Here is a 20,117-nt window from a genome sequence, read left to right on the forward strand (position 1 = left end):
AAAAGAATGTTTCTCTTCTTCTGGATCTGAAAGAAATTCTTCAAAGATAGAAAAATTTACATGTATTGTCTTGCAAAGCTCCAGGGAACCTGAGAAGCCACAAAGTAGATAAATCATCATCTTTTATGCAAATAAACTCTTTCACCCTTTCACCTCCTCAGTACCATGAATCTTGCAAGACAAAAACAATACTTTGAATTTACATAGCACCTTTTACCCAAAGATGACAAAGCATGTTTACAAAGGTTAATAAATTAAGCTTCACATTCTCCCATGAATATTTGATATTTAATTTATTATAGAAGAGTAGATTGAAGCAAAAAAGGAAAAGTGACTTCCCCAAAGTCATAGAGGAAGTACGTGGCATAGAGGAACAGAATCCAGCTGTCAGGGCCCGGCCATAGGCAGCAGGTGTGCACTGGTCAGTTATCAAGTTGAGGTCAGGAGATATGTAGCAAAGTCAGGGTTGAGCTGAGTCAGCATACTAGGGAGTCAGGGTCTGGCACTGAGTTACAGGCAGGAGACAGTAGCAGAGTTGGGATTGAGCTGGGTCAGAATACCAGGAAGTCAGGGTCAGGCACCAGGTTACAGAGCGGAGGCAAGTAGCAGAGCTGGGGACAAACTGGGGTCAGGAGATGGAGTCCAAGGTTCACAGGAAGGCAAAATCTGGATCAGAAGCAAGCAGGTAGTCTACATCATTGCTCAGACAGCTCCCTGTAATGGCTTTCTGGTTTATGTACTGGCATTTGCCAATCAGTGAGCTGCAGGGGGCTGTCACGCAGGGCCTGCCTGGTGATACTTCCTGCAGTGTCTAGCTTCACAGGTCTCCAGTAGAAACCTGGCTTGGGCTCCTAGTGGTGATGTGGAAGCATCAGGATCCCATTACTTCCATTGTCACAGGTTCTAGTCTACCAGGTACTTACTCTAACCGCAAGACCCATTTCCTTTAAGCCAGGTAAAGCAGAATTAAAATAGTGTATGGGCCTGATCCAATTGCAATTGAAGTAAATGAAAAGACTCCTATTGGCTGCAACTGGAATTGGATCCAGCTGAGAACCAGAATCAGTATCTTTCATTTGGGAGAATCCTATTAATCTCCAAGCTGTGGGACAAATTTCAGATGACTATGCAGAACATGTGCAGGGCTGGTAGGGGTTTCCACAGGTATTTTTAATTAAATTAAACTGGTAGAGTAAGGAATAATCGCTAAATACAGTACGTAGGTTTATACTGTAGATATTAGAAATGGTGATTTAGTCCATCCTTCCACCTATGCACAGTGTTCTGCTAATATATATTTACTAATGCGTTGTCCTATCTGACTTTAGTTGTCCCAAGTGATAAGGTTTGCATTGTTTCCTTTGGGAGACTATTTCACAGCCTAATCAATTTCATGTTCAGAATGTTTTTCCTAGTATTCAATCTAAATTCGTTCTCGGTTCTATCTCAGTACTCCCAGTTATACCTTGTGCACTACTCTGATAATTTCTTCTTCCTCTTTTTTACATCCTTCAGATATTTGCAGTCTGTTATTATGTCTCCCCACCACACACTTAATCATCACAGCCAAAGCTATTCATGGAGTATTTAGCTCTTTTAATCTTGCCTCATTATCCACCTCTGGACCCCTAACCTTTTCTTGTTGTTGTTGCTCTTCTCTAAACTCCCTCCAATTTCTCAGTATCTTTCTAGTATTGATGTACCCAGAACTGAAAACAATATGCCAGGTGTGGTCACAGCAGAGTTGCACAAAGAAAGACTATTATATCCTAGCTCTTTTACATGATACCTTAACCCAAAATGCTTTCCTTATTTAGCGGCTCTATCAAACTGCAAACTCATATCTAGTATGTCCATCATCACCTCTAGGTTTCCTTCAGCATTGCTGCTTGCCATGCTTTCTCCCTCTGATTGAATGTATTTCTGAACATTTCCCCCCAAATATATTATTCCAAGTCGAATCATATTTTACTTTTTCTGTCCGTGTTTCCAATCTCTCTTGGTGCCTTTGTATTGTTTCTTTCTCTGTGCTAGTGTTCACATTGCCTAATTTACTACCATCAGCACATTTCATTAACAAATGCTCTCTCCCACCACACTCTTTCACTGTTGCACTGCAGTACAATTTGACTGTTTCAGAACTATTTTATACATATCACGCCATCCCTCCACCATTTCTTCCTTTCTGTCTGTCCTATATAGATTGTAATCATCTGTACTGACATTCCAATTATAGGAAGTATCTCACCAGGTTACATTTATGCCCACTAAATCACAATCTCCATTAGGAACAACCAATTTTTCTTGGAGAAATCCACTCGCAATCTGCATGGCACTCCATATGTTGTGGGAAGATTTGCTCCCATTTTCGTAGGACTTTGGCTATGAATCCAGTGTGTGTGTGTGAGGTGGGACTCCCTGTTGGTTCTTTCAAATACACTGTTCAGTTTTCCCTTAAGACCATTCTATTTTCTGTACCGTGAAACTGCACCGTGTAGCAGGGGAAAAAAACCCATGAAGTGTCAGCCAAAATCCAACATTGTCATCTAGTTAATTATGGAGTGAATGGAGGGAGCTCTGTATCACAGAGTGAAAGTCTCTTGTTTACATCAGGATTGAAGAGTGCCTCGACTTAGATCTATCATAGACCTGAATGATCACAGGAACCTGCTCTGAGTCAAATTCAGCTAATTATCTCACTAGAATTTTTTAAAAAAGGGAAAGAAAAAAGAGTTGGGGATGAGAAGGGCGGCTACATAGGGACCACATTTTCCATAACTCTTAGAGAGGCATTTAACGGTCTACTTCATGGCCTCATTAAATGAACAATGTCAGAGCTTTAAAAAAAGCCCTTTGCGATTCTTGCATTTGTCTGATATTATATGTCACAACAAGTATATATAAAAAAACCAAAAGAGCATAGAAAATATACTATGTGATTGAACCCCAAAGGAAAGAACTAGAACATTTCTTCTTTCACCCTTTACTCTGAAGCCTTGCAATAATTAGCCAAAGTAAAATGAATATTAGCTTATGCTTAACTGCCTTTCCAGCATGTTACCCTGCATTGACCCAGTAGTGCTAAACCAATTATTTTTTGAACTTTATGGCTTTAAATAATCTTCTGCTCTAAAACTCCCTCTACCCCTCAGCTACTTAACCGCAGGCCCGACTGCCCTAAATCCTTTTCTTATATTTTGTAGCTTTTTAAGCAAGCCCCCTCTTTAAGTAGACATAATCCCTTCTCTGTAGAAAACATGAAAGACCTTGAACAAATCAAGATTTCTCCATGGAGAATTCAGTTAATCCTGTGCTTAGCTCCTAACAAGGAAATCCATCTCTCCACCAAGCACCCCATTACTAGAACTAATGCCTGACTTGAATAACAAGCAAATTATTGTGCTTTAATTGTAGCGCTCCTCTGTCACATGGAGAACTTGAGAGAGGAATGTGACTAGGCTCTTCCAGGAAAGACAGGTCACGCCTTTTCGTTGTTGTTAAGGTTGTTATGATTTAAAAACAGACTAACTATGAATATGGACTGTGCATGCTTCAGATTAGATGAAGCAGCAACAGTACGTCTCTGCAGTTCATGTTATTTTAGGATGATTATTATAAGGCATTACCTTTCTTTTACATTGCCTTTTGTATATTGCCAAATTTATATTCTGGGCATTGGGGAAGAGGCATAGTCACACACTTAAAATTAGTGGGGCTGTCATCCATTTGGGCACAGAAAAACATGTAAGTGTAAACATGGTTCACAGAGTAGCCCACAAAGGCAAGTACACGAATGGTGCTATATCATTCCCCAGAAAAATGCTCAAAACAGCATGCATTGTTTAATGCTAGGATGGACTCAGCAGGACCAAACAGACTCAGGGAGACGGTCCAAGTGCTGTCATAAAAACTGGCCAAAACATGGTAGAAAGGGAAAAGAGGGTTATAAAGAAGCCACCAGTTGATATGTGGCTGTACCACAGAGAACCAACACATGAGGTTCTGACCTTTAGGTAGTGGCAATAGCATACTGGATAGATGAGTCTGGGTGGATCTGTTAGCCATGCACTGAACACACTTGACACGGGCATTGGGATAGATATGTTAGATGACATTACACTTCTTCCTTCTTGTTGTTGCACATACTCCCCAGGGTCCTGCCAGTCTGACATTCAGCTGAAAGTTGCATGTGCATGGCAGTATGGGAAATATTGATGTGAGCATTATTCTGTGCAACTTACTAGCATTTTTAATGGATGGTGCATGGTTTACACTTTTCCCAGCTTGCACTGGTTGGGTCACTGGTGTGCATCAAATTCCAACATCAGAAGTAGATGTAGAAATATTGAGAAGAGTAGCTGTGTGAATAATGGGTGGACTCCGACATGAAAATACCTCTCTTGATTGATTTGTTCAAGCAAAGTCATACTGTCTCTGATCTAGTCCCTTGATCAACTGCATCTGGCTGATCAAAATACTGTATGGTCATTCTGCTGATTCATTAGTCAGCTTCTGAAGTGCCATTGGATGACCCAATATGTTGTGATACTACAGCTGGTTCCCCCAGCTCATTTGGATTAAGAAGAGAAAGTTTATTAGGAGAGGTGTGGATGGAGGGGTTGGAATAATTGAAGGGAGTATATTTGAGAGAGGGAGTTTGGCAGCATAGTTAATCATCTGTGGGGGTAATAGCCTGAAACTGGCAGTGTGACACAATAATATTTCCATGCATGGTGAAGGCATGCAGGTGTTCTAACTGTAGGGAGTTGGGGAGAGAATGCAAGGGGCAACGGTGTCTCTCATACTATGATGAAAAATAAGGATGAAATCCCTTTTATTCAGGCTTTATTTATTGTCCAGGGTGGAGTACCTAGGATACATTTCTATTCCCTTGTCCACCCTTTGCTTTGCTAACCAATAATTTCCTCTGCTTATAACACAGGTTAGCTGCTGCTGCTGTAGTCATGTTTCTAGATCCTGAAAAATAATATTAGGAGGTGGGAGCAGGGAGACAAGCAGCAGCATTACATAGATTTAATGTGACATTAGGCAAATATTGAACAAGATTTTAATTACAGAGGTTATGGCAAATTCTCCTGCTCTGGTAGATGTCAAAAATCCTCCTATTTTTAGTAATCTGAATACAAGGACCTCATTGCCTATTCTTTCCATCTCTGGCTGCATGCAAAGAGCATATTAGTTGAGAGAATTAATGGGTTGTAGTTTTACGAGAGTTCCACTAGATGATGGTATAAATCTTCATAATGAGCAAGCCCAAAATGGGCAGCTTAAACAGGAGTCCAGGAGAAGCAAAAGGCCACATAACCTTAGGCACGGACATCCCAAGCCTAAAACTTCCCTCATGTCATTAGAATGACACTACAGAGAATTATACTGGTCGTGCATATGTAAGCAACATTCAGTAACATTATAAACTATTACAGAATTACTCTGGGAAAATGAACCAAGCAGCTGATTTACTTGATTTAAAATCAAGTAACAATTTGCTTAATTTATTTTGCAAATTAGAATGGGCTAACATCAATTCATTTTTTTAACTGATACTATAAATGAGAGTAATTGTGTAATTAGTAGTGAATTAATTACAGGGTAACACATCCATTTACATGAAACTGAATTGAAAAATTTAAACTGGGTCTTACATTCCCCAGGCTGGCAGGTGCTGTGAATGCAGAAGTCTCAGCTTTCCCTGCAGGAAGGGACAACGAAGTGCATCCTGTATCACTGTGTAGCAACTTCTATGGCTGATTCAAGGACGGTACCGAAGAGCTACAAAGGGAGTCCCATGGAGACCTTCTCAGCCAGCAGGGAAGTTGTTCTGGGATATCAGTTAGGAGGTAAGGGCCTGTGGCGGGAATGATCTCCTGTAGAAAACCCCTGGGGGAGGAAAAAAAAAACCCTTAGAATGTATCATTAATTTAGAGTTTTCTTGTCTTCCTAACTCCCACAGAATACATTAAAGGATATGTCACATTTTGCTATTTATTTATTTGTATTATGGTAGCCTCTAGAGGCCCAGCCCATTGTGCTAGGCCCTGGACAAACCTATAACAGAGATGATCCCTGCCCTAAAGAGCTTACAGTCTCAATATCTCTTCGTGTTATTTATTGGGTTTTACACTTTTACACCCATTCTCTAAATAATCCTGCAAATGAGGCAGCAGGTGGCTGGGGTGTTAGCACATCACAAACCTTGGGAAAATGTGTATAATGGCACTATGGGTAAATGATGAATGTTTATAAAGATTGGAGGGATGTAAGAATGAGGAATAGTAATTTATGCATTCAAAGCCAAATCCTAGGCCCATTGAATTACAAAATTCACATTGACTTTTATGGGATGAGACTTTAGCCCTCCTACAGTAGCATGTTATTCAAATTTGACTTTTCCTCAGATCAATTTCTCGTTCAATTTTGATTTATTGCATTAAGAAGGTGCTAATGCTCTATACGACTGAGAAGCTTTGAAAACATAAATTAGGCCTCACAAAACAGCCAGGCAACTATTATTATATAAATTTTGTAAAGAAGTAAATAAGGCAGAAAGGGATTATATGACTTGCTCATCATCACAGAACAGGTGAGTGATGGAACTGGCAACAGAACTCATGAGTCCTGATTTACAAGTTCCTGGTCTAACCACTAGAAAGAAAATTCACTGTGCTCAAAACCCCCTCTAAATCCCATAGAATAGAATAGCAAGTAGTACCTTGTTTCAAAAAGAAAAGGGAAATTCAGTTTCCTACAATGCAAGGTCTGAAATGTCCACCCCAGATAAAGTCCAGGCATGTATTGCTGTCCAAATGTAAGGTTATATTACAGGAGTAATCTGAATGGGAATATATCGGTTATTCCACACATCTATGAAGTAGTAAATATAAGTTTAAACATTTTATTGCAGATTGTTGCAAATCAGAGATGTTTTTTATGCAGACCAGTTCGAGTCAAGAATCCTTTTTGGCAACAGCTGGGAGAAAAGGGCCATGTTTAGCAAAGGTACAAAAACTCTGTATACCACACTTCATCTGCTAAATCTTCCATTTCAGCTGCAAGCATTTGTGATAACAATGTCTTGACTGTTGCTTTTACCAGGAATTGTGCATAGATGCAATGCAATAGTCTCAATCCATCCCCTCATGGGCATGTTCATAAAATCTGTGATTCTGTAAGCCCTTGTGCAATGTGCATAGGGAGCGAAAGTTTGTGTGTGAGCAAAGGCTATGAGGAAGCACAAATAAAATCAAGCATTAGGCTTGGCCCCTTCTTTCTAAGCCCAAGTAAGTCAAACTCATATTGTGCCTGCTCTCTGAGACTCAAGAGAAGCAGAGCAAAAAGGATCAGGCTGGTGAGAACAGGGGTGTCTAAGGAGACATAGATTCAATCCCTGTCACTGCCGCCCTAATGAGGTATTGAGCTGTGCACTGCTGTCTTTGGCCTTATTCTGCTACTAGGCACGAGTAATTTAGTCACCACAACTGCAGTGCTCTCATTAGTGTAGGATCATGTACCTTTGTACTCACTGACCTGCTCAGCACTTTTTATTTTGCACTTCTGTGTTTAGCACTCTGCATCTGTGCCGTGCAGAATCAAGCCCAAAGTTTGTGTGTAAGTGTAGGGGAGAGGATTGTAATTTGACCTCAGTGAATATAAAACCAGAACTGAAAGCTTTTCACACATCTTTCGCTGGCTAATGGACCTTCATTTTCCTCTCCCCCAACACCAATCATCTTTCTAATATTTCCACAATGGGCACATTATGATAATTTCTGTGGTTTTTCCATCCCCCATTTACTGTAGGATAGTAAAATCAGTGCCAGGAGTTTGCTGTGTATGGGGTTTTAATGCTTAGTTCATAGATTTTTTTTTTACAAGCCCTGGCAGCGGCTAAAATAAAGAGAGGAAATCTCACAACTTGACATCTGAAATGTTCCCAGGCTTCAAAGAAGTTTCAGCTGGTCAGGCGGCTTCATTTCAATAACTCAGAAAGAAGGTGTTAGGAAACCAGGGAGTGAATGAGTTCCCATCAGGGACAAAACAGTGCAGAGCATGAAAGAGGAGCAATCCCTTCTGGTAGCCCTGAGGTTGAAGTGTCAAGGATCTGGAGTGCTAGAGGGGACAATGTGAACTTTAGACTGAGCCAACTCTGAAATATTAAAGCAACAGTTGGAGTTGGGAGATAAGAAGGAATAACCTTTTGAAACTGCTGAGGATGTTGCTGATGTTTTTTCTTTTCTTTTCTTTTCTTTTCTTTTCTTTTCTTTTCTTTTCTTTTGGTAGACCCATTTATTACTTACAAATCTGCCAAAAGAAGAGGTTTTCATTGTCTCTACTTGATGAGAAGGACAGCAGCTCCCTTCTGGGTGGAAAGGAATCGTGTTTGAACCTCAGGTCCTTGAAAGAATTTGACAGTTCAGCGCAGGATGGGAGTGAGCCTGGTTTGGCGCACACACTAGTGAGCAGTGCAGCTTGCCCTTCTCCTTGTAGGGATAGCTACTACCTATACTACATGTGTGTCTGAAAGCACAAGCATGACAAAGGATGATACAGAGAGAGGCAAAATGTTGGGTCTCTCATTGTTACCTTTTGCAGGGCAAGATAGGTCTGTTTTCATATATCAGAGAAATATATGTTAGAGTGCTCAGTGTCTAATTCTCATGCTTGTTAATACAAATATTTAATACATTACAGCACAGTATTGTGATGCTGGACAACTATGTGGCTTATTGATTCCAGTATGAGAGAATCTCACAATTACTGTATGAATCCTACAAAATAAACTATATGGAGTTTATTACCATAGGTTAAATACACCGAGTTAAACGTTTTTCCCCTCAAGAGTGAACCTATAGAACACCACATTGGGGGACTCTTCCATAAAAATGAGAAATTTGTTAGGAACAAAAAGGGGAATCATAGAAGAATATGTAGTGGGGGGAAAATAAAAGATGGTTAAACCAATCTTAGAGGAGTGTGAAAATTTCAAGATCAGGAAAATACCGTCAAGGGAATAAGAAGCAAACAGGGACATTCACAACATCACTATGTTATATAGCAAAACATAAATGATAATAACTTTTGAGAGCTTGAGAGCAGTCAATTATGTCAGTTTTGTAATTTTCTCTCATAGTTGGGTTTTCAGTACATGTGCCTTTTACTGGTGCTAATGCAGTTAACCCCTTTATACTAAAACTGATTAGAACTCCAGCTGTATTTTCTCAAATTCATTCAGTAGCTCAAGGTCATCTGAAAATTAGGGATTTGGGATTTATAAATATCTCTGATGAAACTGCACATCTTTACAATAGAAGGTTAAGACATCAAACCCCAGGAGGGATTCAGTCCTTTGGAATGACATGTGGCTCCTAGATCTGCTTGAATTTCTTTCCAGTAACAACTGAGGGATTTAACTACAGTATCTTTTTTATAACATTTTGAACAGGCACAGATTGCTTTATTTCCTTGCATAAATAAGAAAGATCTCCTGTACATTTCTGGTTTCTTCCTTTAAGCTACAAGAATTGCAGCAGATCTGAGATTTGAGTATGTATACTTGATATAAATGTGTATTGTACATTGGGAATAATAAGGACTAACTTTTTATAGACCTCTCGCATTAAAAGTCACCTTCAGAAACACTACTCTTCTCTGCTTATAATCAAATGACACCTCATAACCACCTAACCATTTTTAATATCCCCTAGACTCCATTGTATTATGCCAAGGCTCAGACACTGTCTAGCTAGTCAGGGAAAAGAGTATACCATCATATTTAAAAGCAGTTATTGGGACAGGTTTTACAGGCAGTGGGCTAAGACAATTCAGAAACAATTGCTTATGTGATAGTTTGAGGATTTGTCCCTGTCAAACAGTTAATATTGCTTTAATACATGAAGTAGGCTGTATAAGACGGCAATAATGAAAAATGTCAGGAAAGACAATATCAATTGTTATTCAACATCCACATCAAAGATTACTTTTTTGTCAGTAGCTTTCAGAAAATGTATTTTCCATCAGATCTGATTGCGTTCCTCTTTGAAGTGCTCCATCCTCCCGGTAGATTTAATGTGACATCTAGGCACTTTTTAGTCCCTGGGCCTCCGAGGCGATTCAAAGAGGCACAACAAGCCATCACAGGTTTATCCTCAAAGGCCGACACTGTCTATCTGATTTATTGTAACTTTAAGAATCATCTCCAGCAAAGCATGAGCCTTCCTACCCATCCGCAGCTTCAGACTTTTATCAATTCATTTGTATGCAGCCTGTACTTTCTGGAACTGAGAGCCCTATAGCCACTCATGGAAAATGCATTACCTGCTACTAATCCTTTTTATCTTTAAAGTCTGTATTTTTTATGTATAAGTCATTTTGGGTTATCATAAAATATACATAATTCTTGCCCCAAAAAAGACAAAATGAAAAGAGAATATATAATAAGTTATGAGCTTGTGGTGTCCTTATCACCAAGGATTCTAAATAAACAGCTCTCTTTATGTAAACACAGAGGGATATAGAGCTCTGATTACTTTCAATAGGAAATAGGAATGCTTCCATTTTTTGTTCCTCATTTCAAAGTGAAATAGTGAAATGAATCATTCTAAACATATTTGGGAGCACTTTTGTTTTCCACTTCATTGGTTTGGGTACCTGACAGTTGTAGGGTTAAGTTGCCTGTCAAACTTCTTCTATCATATATTACAAAGCTCCGGAAGCATCTTAAAGTTTCACATTCAGTCAACGTTTTGCTTCCAATCTGTGATCAACTTTAAGTTAATAGCATCTCTTTTTGTGTTCACAGAGGATGTATTCGAAGCATCTGCATGGCAGGTGGTATAATAGAATGATACAACTGGGAAGATGATACACTTCTTCACAAGGTTTCCAGTACCATTACAAGTCTGAAATCTGCTTGCCACAAATATTCTGCATTCTTTGCTTTCAATTTGCTGTTTCTGTGAATATTTCTGTCAGTAACCTCTCTTGATGACTTTTTCAAATATTCGCCATTTTAGATGCAATGTTAATCCTGAGTGGAACCCATTGAAAATGAAACTTTAACTTTATCTGTTCATTTCAGCCTTGTGTCTCCCATGTGTGTCATAAATCTTAGTTCAAGATTTTGAAAAATAGGGAGCCCAAAGTTAGGCACATAAATCTATATTTAGGAACCTATATATAAAAAAGGGTCTGGTTTCCAGTGGTGCTGAGTCAATGCAGCTCCAATTGACTTCAATGGAAATTTTGGGTGCTCAGTGCGTGTCCCTCTATACTCCTGATTCATAGAGGAGCTGAGTCTCTTACAGTTCTTGGGTGAGGTGCCTGTCTCCTTAGCTCAAGCTGTAGATACCTTTGTTCTGATGATCACATGGTTCAATCCCTGCCATCAGTCAGTATCAGGCTACTTTTATTTAGCTGCCTAATTTTGTGTGCCAAATTTGAAAATTTTGATCTTCTGCCTCTTTCTTAGGGTGACCAGACAGCAAGTGTGAAAAATTGGGATGGGGGTAAGGGGTAATAGGAGCCTATATAAAAAAAGACCCCAAAATTGGGACTGTCCCTATAAAATCGGGACATCTGGTCACCCTACTCTTTTTCCTCTCATGTGAATATAAACATGAACATTATATTTAACATACATTATATCCATTGACATTAATAAAATTATACCCAGGTAAAATTGGTATTACTGTGGTGAGGACAAGGCCTCTTTGTTTGAAGGTACATAGAAAGCAAACACAATAGGAGTGTGGACTCAGATCTAATTTGTTTATAACTCTCTGAAAAAATACTCATGGACAACTTTGATCAATATTTATCCAGATATAGTGGGCAGTTTACTAAATTATTAAAGGAATAAGAAAGGACAGCACTTACAAAAGGAAGAGTTACTATAAAAGGAAAGAAATTATTAAAGAATAAGTTGTACAACACTGATAAAACATATTGCTGAAAACAAAATGACAGTGAATATGACTACCTAAGATTTTTGAGACATCTTTTGCCTATTTCTTGTAAAATTACATGCACAACATCTATACATCTCAAGGCACACAATGCTTAATTTTGAAACATCATGAAATGTAAATATTCCTGTTTTGAAGTCATTCCCCGAACCAAGCATAAAACCCAAATCATATATTGGAGAGTAATGTAGCAATTCTTAAAATGGAGTCAAGAGGACTTCCTTTGGGCATGAACAGCTCATACATTATTTTCCGTATATGCCATAATAGCTCCAGTGCCACCGGCATGTATTACTTCACCCAGGTGATGTACAGTTAATAAATGACCTTGCAATCTATTAATATGTAACTAGGATGTCATTCCCAATATTTTATCCACTCCACACTATCATTCCCAGAAACAGCACTTTTAGACATTAATATTTTGGGAATAATAATATTGAGGTAAATCCCAGGCCTGGAGGGAATACAAATATAGTTTGCTTTTCCTAGCAAGCTATACAGTGGCAATATAACTTCAGCACAGTGCAATATAAATTCATCACTAAAAAGTTAACATTTTCAATGATTACCTTAAATGGTATCTGGGATGTTACAATTATCTCCTGTTTTAAGCACATAGCAGTATCTCTAGGCAAAGATGGGCACTTCTATTTGTTTTAAAGCATGCTGTAGAATAACAATAAATGAATAAGAAAAGTATATTACTGAAATTGTTCTGGAAGTGAGGCTTCTTTTTAACATGATAAACACTGTATATTGTCACAGCTCATTTATTTCTGTAAGTCTGGTTTGTCCTCTAAGTTTAAGTAGAACTTAATAAATGAATCACCAATTTTGTCCTGTTCAGACATAGAGGTGTAACTACTGTACAAATTAACCAGTCCCTCTTGTTACAAAAATGAAGATTTATTAATGGTTATTAAGCTAAAATAAGCCTATTAATCACTGAAGACTGGCCTTCTAGAGTGTATCTTAGTTTTCTTAATGGAATTATTTGCTTACCTGTTGTTTCTTTTCTTCAGTCATTCTAATAATGTCCTCAATTCCCAGGTAAGAAATCCTAGTTAAAAATGAGTGTCCAGATCCTCTGGAGGTATATATTGGCATAGCTCCATTGAAGTCAATGGTAGTATATAAAGTTGTACCAGCTGAGGATCTGGCCCACGGTAATTTGTTGTGTCATGAATTCCAGTTAATATAAAAACAGAAACTTATCTTTATTCACTGCGGGCCCCAAATATTTTCTTTTGCAATAGAAAAAAAAACTAAAGTTCTGCTCCAATTACCACTGAAATCAAACTCTTACTGTCTTCATTGAAAATTTGACTGAGGCTTAAGCAGATAAATATTTGCTTGGCTAGAGCATATACATTTAATAAAGTGTTACAGCATGCTACATATCTAATTCTTTACTTGTGCTGAAATTCTTTTTGTTTGTTTGCTTGCGAGTAAAACCTCTAAAATATAGCAGGCCCCCTGATTTCACGCTAATGCCACTCAAATATCTTTTCTAGAAACACTGCTACATCAAGTGAGTGGTACATTTACAACTGCTGATTAGCACAGCCAGGCCAAGTACATTTCCCTAAGCAGGTCAATAGTGAAAGTTGTAGCGAAATGTCTCTAGTAATCAGATACTATGTCAATAGGGACAGTCATGATATAGGAAGATGTAATTATTGGTTGGAGGGACACAAGTCTTCTACTGAAAATATAAACTTTTCTTTTCTTTTACATTGTTTTATTCTCAGTGAATTTTCACATGGAAGATGACAGCCTATTTAAATCCTTGGAGACTGAAATAATTTATTTATTTAAAAACATATAAAAAAAGACAGTGATGGACCAAGTTGCCCACACCATCTGAACCTTCTTCCAAGGAACTACCTATGAGGATGAGAGGATAATTCAGGTTCCATGTGCAGGGGTACTAATTATTGCTAGTAATGAGATGAAATGAATCTTCTTAGTGTGTAATGATTTGGCTAGGATGTGCTTTCCCCAATCATTTTGCAGCAATACACACTTTTTTTTCATGCCATGCAATGATTGCCCTCCTTGTTTGAAACAAAAAATATACAAGAATTTATAAATTGTATAGGCAAAAGTAAAGAAAAGCTTTACGTAACTTGTGGCAGAAACAGCAAATTAAGCAATTAAAATTCTTACATCATCAAACCAAAGATTTAAAAGTGGTATTGTTGCCAAAATGTTGTTTGCCAAAATGTGTTCTTATAACAGTCCAAATCTGCCAATGAAAGAGAGAATTAGCATTTTATAGAGCTTCCTCTGAGTATAATGGGAGATGTTTGGGGTGGATTTATTCCTAATTCTTTTCCTTACTCACACTTGCAGTGTTTTGGATTTTTCTAGTGTTTGTGAAAGGTATCAGATTCCCAGGTGCTGAAGTCTTTTAACCACAGAACAGGTACAGCACAGACATCAACAGTAGAAACTTCTCAGTACTGCTCGACCAATGTGACTCACTCACGTTATGTAGATATCTAGCCCCGTTAAGCTGTGTCAAACGGCTGGAGTGGGTAAACATGTTCTAAAAGCCTGGTTTTGGCTCAGGTAGGATTCCTGGAGCACAGGCACTGTGGCAGATTCCAGGCAGTGTTATAGCCCATGGGGCAGCCCATAAGTTAGAGAGGCTACCAGTAGGGTGACCAGATGTCCCGATTTTATAGGGACAGTCCCGATTTTTGGGTCTTTTTCTTATATAGGCTCCTATTACTCCTCACCCCGTCCCGATTTTTCACATTTGCAGTCTGGTCACCCTAGCTACCAGGGTCATTTAAATTACTTCAAGTTTCAGAGTAGCAGCCGTGTTAGTCTGTATCCGCAAAAAGAACAGAAGTACTTGTGGCACCTTAGAGACTAACAAATTTGTTAGTCTCTAAGGTGCCACAAGTACTCCTGTTTTTAAATTACTTCAGAAGCTGGTCCAGCCCGTAGAGCAGCCCAGGACCAAAAGGGCACAAAGATGTCTTTAAAAACCCTGCAAGTTCTGTGCTGAGTTTCTAAAAGCATATAATCTCATCCATTATTCTCAAATGTTTATTCTGCCCTGACTTCTCTTTTTAGATTGCCAACTAGGTTGACACCTATTGCCATTTATCATGCTATTTGTGTATGTGGACACGTGCCCACTGCAAACTGGACTTAGCTCATTTGACAAGAATTTTTAATTACTGTCGGCCCTGGAACATATTAACAATCTGAATTTTTCAGCTTTTACTGTTAAGTTTTGCATCAAAACCAGAACACGCAGAAAAACAGAATTATTTTGTACTAGCTACACCTAAGTTATATTGATTTTAAGATTATTAAGTGTTTGTGTAACTTCAGTGTAATGGATACATAGAAAACAAATTAACATACTGGTAGGCCTCAGCATTTTTTCAGTGTATGTAACTTTAATGGGATTTCAGGACATACTTGGAATTTAAGGCATACCATTTGTGTGACCAAAGCTGATCTTTGGTGATCTACATTCAGTTCTTATCATGCTGTCTAGTTGCTAAATTGCCACTAAGCAGAGGCCACAGCATTTTGTACAATTTGGACTCTTATCAAAGAGACAGATTGCAGTAGTTCTGTCTGGAAGCAGCATTCATCTGAAAGTAGTCTCTTCTGCTTGAAGTAATGATTCTGTGTTGCTTGTGAATTTTCTATGCCTTCCAGTTCTGGGAGCCACTACAGCACATTCCAGCCAGGGAAGGAGATTCAACCCCTCCCCCCCGCACACAAAGAAAACAGCACTTTGCCAAAATAAATAATAATAATAATTAATAATTTATTACTAATATATAATAAAATAGATTACAAAAATTCCCATAAAGTAGCAGTTAACATAGAAAGTCTTATCACAGTCCTTTTATATGATGCCAAATCCAGTTCAATCAGATCATTTAAAGATAAATTTCTTAAGCATTGGCGAGGTGTTACAGGTCAATAAACTAGACTGCCACCTCTGGAGAGCTGGGTTCAAATGTTGGCATAAGTTTATGAAGAGAAAACATATTTAGTGTTCTTATTGTAGTCTATAATGTACCCATCACCAAACGACCACATTCTTTGGTCCAACTTCCCTTAGATGGAGCAGGGGGAAGAGTTTGGAGGTCGAGATTGCAAGAGTGTTGGCAGAGTTGTATAGGGAAAGATTGAACTGTGTTTATTACACATGGTGTAATAGACAATAATCTCCTGTTATTAAAAAAATAATAAATACTCAGCAATATCATAAAGGAAACATCAGTTATTTAGAAGAAGGAAGTCCATTTAGTCTGATATTATTAAGTAGTTGTTTATTGTGCTGAACTTTTGTTCATGTGCTTTGAACCTGTTGGATATGTGGATTTAATAAGATGAAAAAACCCTCCATATTCGTGTTTTGGTCATATGAGCTCCAATCTCATGTACTGTGATGTTTCCAGCACCTCAGAAAGGAATTATATTATTGCATTATATGTTGCTTAACTATTATATATAGCAGCATATACATTAGGGGCTATATTGTGTATTTGCAATACTGTTGCAACTCTGTGCAAGGGGTGGTGCATAAGCTCATCTTCTCAAGTAGCCTGGGAAGCATTGTGACTCAGATCCCGCCCCTGAGCACAACTGGAAAATGACTGCTTTAAGTGGCGCTGGCTACCTATTGACTATTTCAGCAGGCAGGTGCTGAAGTGCATGGGAGCTTCCCCACACTGGAGGGAGTAGGGTTGTAACTATGATGGCTCTGCACTGCCTTGGGATTTCACCTTCCAGAGGGAATCCTCAGGAGGCTGGTTAAGGTGGCTTTATGGCCACTTTACGCCACTGGAATGGTGCAAAGGGGTCATAGCAGGGCTGAGACTCTGACCCCAATGTAGTCCACATAAACATCTATGTCAGGCTATGAGAATCAAGAGGAAGAGCTTTTTCTGTCATGTGCCCATGGGCTAATGGTTACACATAAACTGAATGGCATGTTCTGGATTCCTATGGTAATATGGATTCTATATTAATAGTCAGAGACAAGAGATTGATTGAAATATCACCATCAGAAATAAAGTACAATCCAAATATAGACCAGAACAAAGGCCAATTCAGAGCTGAAGTCTTCAAGTAAAATTGGTGTTGTGTAGGAGGAAACATCAGAAATATACCACAAATTGACATGGCAGCCCTTGGCTGGGGTTGCATGTATTGTGAATGGAAAACTCTTGTAGATTAAAGGAGCATGGTGTAGTCAGCCTGTGTATTTAATGCTCAATGGCCTTTGCAGAATTGCTGTGAAATGTTTGACCTTAGATGGGTCTTGATGATTTCCCCCTAAGTCTTCTCAACTTCTGTTGTTCCTATTTATGCTTTTACCTTATGGGCTTCTTCAAGAAAAGCATTTTTGAGCTCTAGAAAAGAATTTTCCCCTTGGACACATTCAAAAGTGACAGTTTAGACAAATATAGTGTCTTGTTTTTGTGCATGCAAACTGTTCTTTTCCACGTTGAAATATGTATTTTGTCTGTGAGTGTCTTAGTTTTGCAAACTAGAGTTGAACAGTATGAATTTTTTTTTATTTTTAGAATGAACTGATATTTTGTCTGTACATATACTGAGAAAATGGAAGTTACTGGCTTTTTAAAAGTGTAATTTTACTGAAGATTTTTTTAAAAACTATCATAGGTCAAATTATTCACAAGATGATGAAATAAAGAAATATTCAACCAATAATTAAAAGCTAAGTAAACGGTTATGTTTAATTTCTATTGTATAGAGGGGACTATATTAAGTCAGATCTAAGAGATACTTTAATGGATTTAACATTAGCAATCAGACCTGGACTCGGTATAAATCAAATACATCTGCATTTCAGTCTAATGCACACCCACTCATTCATTAGCACCATTGAATGTAGATTGTAAATATTAGTGAAGAAACCTCCAGTTCTTGAAGAAGCTTTCCACAGATGCAGCAATAATTGAACAATAATGATGACAGTCTTATTTTTATGAATCACTAAGACTTACTATTATTGATTGACACTTGGGGTTTCAGAAAGCTTTCTCAGCTCGTATGCAACAGGAAATGGTTATAACATTATCAGATAAGCTATTTAAAAAAAAGAGAGAGAATGTCATAGAAATAATGTTGGGAATCAGCTAGTTGCTGATGTAAGCACGAGACATTCTCCTTGCCAACCAACAATATGAAATACATGCAACTTAAATTACTTAAATTTCCATATACACTCACCTCTCACCTTAAAAGAAAGAAAAATATTGACATATTCATTTTGCATTTTGTTCTCTTCAACTTCAAAGTAAAGAACAGACTGGAAACAAACGTGGCTACTTTATGCATTGCCTATGAGTGTGGGTGAAAACCCAGGAGGATGTGGACTTTGTCTGCTTCCTTCGATGATATACAGCTACTAAAAAGCAAAAACAATGTAAGGTCCTGAAAATATGTGATCCATTACTATGAAAAAGAGCAGAACTCTTGATGCCTATTCTATCTACTATGTGTACAAGATATACTGGCGTTTGTTAGCAAACCTTTTCCTACCCCATATCTCAAAGTGGCAGTGAATTGAATACTCTGTAATATCAGCGTAAAGGAAATAGTGACATAGATCCTTGTTTTGGGGGAGTATGTGCATATGTGTTTTGTTGTTAGATTTTTTCCTTCCTCATTTTGGTGAGAGATAGCAAAAGTCTGATTTCACAAACACAAACTAAAATGACAAACTGGAGTTGTTCATGCATTTATTTCACTACACTGAGATTGCACCATTACTTGTAGAGCAGTCAAATCTCTGGGAATCCAACAGGAAAACAGAAATTCAGTTCAGTCTAGCATTATAGTCTTTTTATGGAGCAATTTGCCTTTTTTGTAAAGTTGATTTACATAATTCCTGCCAGGAATTCTTTACAGTAACATTTAACAATCTAGCAGATACTTATATAAAAAAAGACCCTCCTTTATTGATCTTAAATTTGCATAATTTTTCTCAGACTGATTTACTGAGATTTATTGAGTCCAGATTCTGAACCAGATTAATCTGTACAAAGGAGGCTTTCACATTCAAAAGTTTATTATAAAGCTTTGGGTTGATAAAAGTCTACAGAAATCATTAATAAGAATAATTAAATTACAGCAGTTTTTTTGGATTCAGATGTACTGCTGGGAACCCTGAAATATTTAAGTATGTAATGTAATCCAGTAAAACGTAGATGTTGTAGGAGTCTTAGCTGTGAGTAAAAATGTCAAAAGTATTATTTTTATAGGGTTGCTAATTGTTTTATAGTGTATGATCATAAAACCAGTTGCTGCAAAACATAATTACAAAATGCACTTGAATGTGAATTACAGGCAGCATTGATTAGGTTAATGTGGATTGTAGCACAGATGCTGTAAATTACAGTATGCACATTATGTACAGTAAATATATTTAAAATGAATGACCATGAAAGTACCTCAGCTGTGGGCCCCCTGCCAGTAGTTTGCAGGTTAACAGAGGGCCTTGTTGGATGAACAGTGAGATAACAAGAAAAATTAACCCTGGGCTACATCGCCCTCTAATGAAATAAAACAGCTGGTGGAAGCAAAGGAGCCAGAAACCTCAGTGAGGATCCTTTTAAAGTGTGCCAGGGAATCATTCCTTCATGTTGGAAGGTTTGGGGACAGGGCATCATTTCAGAAAAATTCTGGAGTGTGTGTGTGTGTGGGGGGAAGTTGTGTCAGCATATAGAACATTATCTGTGATTATATTATATCCTGAAAAGTAGGGAGAGCAGAGGGCAAAAAGTGGAAGACATAATAGACCCATATATAGACCCAATATCACATAGAATCATGAAAAAACTGAAGGAGACAAACCAAAGTCGGGAGGGGGGGTAGAAGCTGCCTCCCTCCCCTATAGCAAATACATGCCCTGTTCAGGGGCAGCTGAAGAGTTGCAGGGACAAAGGAACCCAGGGCCTCACTAGGTAGAAATGTTTCATCAACAGAGGCAGGAACAACTCTTCACCTGCAGGGATGACAGTTCAACTAGCCCCAGTTTCCTGCTTCAGGAACTGTACTTCTATTGGGTGTATCTTTAGACTGCTGTTCAGCAGCAGCTGTGCAGCGGATTCTTTAGGAGCT

General features: G+C 38.2%; 2 long non-coding RNA genes across 2 annotated transcripts in view; one reads left to right on the forward strand and one right to left on the reverse strand.

Moving 5' to 3' along the window:
- Positions 1–12,559, forward strand: part of LOC135972235 (uncharacterized) — a 25,223-nt gene extending 12,664 nt beyond the window's left edge. The window contains exons 2-5 of the long non-coding RNA XR_010588642.1: positions 5,673–5,858; positions 6,923–7,017; positions 8,299–8,473; positions 10,817–12,559. This is a non-coding gene — a long non-coding RNA (uncharacterized LOC135972235). The remainder of the gene's footprint in view (positions 1–5,672; positions 5,859–6,922; positions 7,018–8,298; positions 8,474–10,816) is intronic.
- On the reverse strand, positions 5,764–18,357 carry LOC122173737 (uncharacterized). Its single transcript, XR_006174474.2, has 3 exons — positions 18,225–18,357; positions 12,554–12,650; positions 5,764–5,898 (listed from the first exon to the last, which is right to left on the reverse strand). It is a non-coding gene; the product is annotated as an uncharacterized LOC122173737 (long non-coding RNA).
- Between the last annotated feature and the right edge of the window lie 1,760 nt (positions 18,358–20,117).

Source organism: Chrysemys picta, chromosome 6 (genome assembly GCF_011386835.1).
Source record: "Chrysemys picta bellii isolate R12L10 chromosome 6, ASM1138683v2, whole genome shotgun sequence".
Classification (NCBI taxonomy): Eukaryota; Metazoa; Chordata; order Testudines; family Emydidae; genus Chrysemys; species Chrysemys picta.